Source organism: Arachis duranensis, chromosome 5 (genome assembly GCF_000817695.3).
Source record: "Arachis duranensis cultivar V14167 chromosome 5, aradu.V14167.gnm2.J7QH, whole genome shotgun sequence".
Classification (NCBI taxonomy): Eukaryota; Viridiplantae; Streptophyta; class Magnoliopsida; order Fabales; family Fabaceae; genus Arachis; species Arachis duranensis.
In genome coordinates, this window is record NC_029776.3 from 26,967,127 (window position 1) to 26,967,772 (window position 646).

The window sequence follows — 646 nt, forward strand, 5'->3', positions numbered from 1 at the left end:
CATAGTGATTTTGGTGCTCCTATCCTTAGTTGCTCCCAATAGTTGTGTGGAGGACCATTTATCCCCTGAGGTATCTCAGGGATCTCTTGATTTGCAGTAAAATGTTCTACCACTGAGCTATAAACCATTTACATGAGTCTTTCCATCTCCCATGACTCAGAGGTGGAAGCTTTTGTCTTCCCTTTTTCTCTCTTCTTCTTTTTTTTTGGATGTCTCTGGCCTTAGGTGCCATTAATGGTTATGGAAAAGCAAAAAGCTATGCTTTTACCACACCAAACTTAGAAAATTGCTCGTCCTCGAGCAAGAGAAGAAAGAAAAGATGAAGAATAAGAAGAAGATATGGAGGAGATTGAGGGATGTGTGTATTCGGCTATATGGGTGGGATTGGGTGGGAAAGAAAATATGGATGTGAATGGTGAAGGGTTTTGGGAAGGAGTGTGTATTGAGAGGAGAGATTCAGAGATTGAAGTTGTTGGGAAATGTGACATGGGGAAGAGAAAAATAGGATTAGGAGGTAAGGTGTGAATATGTTATGGGGATCCTGTGGGGTCCACAGATCCTGAGGTGATCCTGTGGGGTCCACAGATCCTGAGGTGTCAAGGAATTCCATCCCTGCACCAAATAGGCATGTAAAATGCCTTTGCAT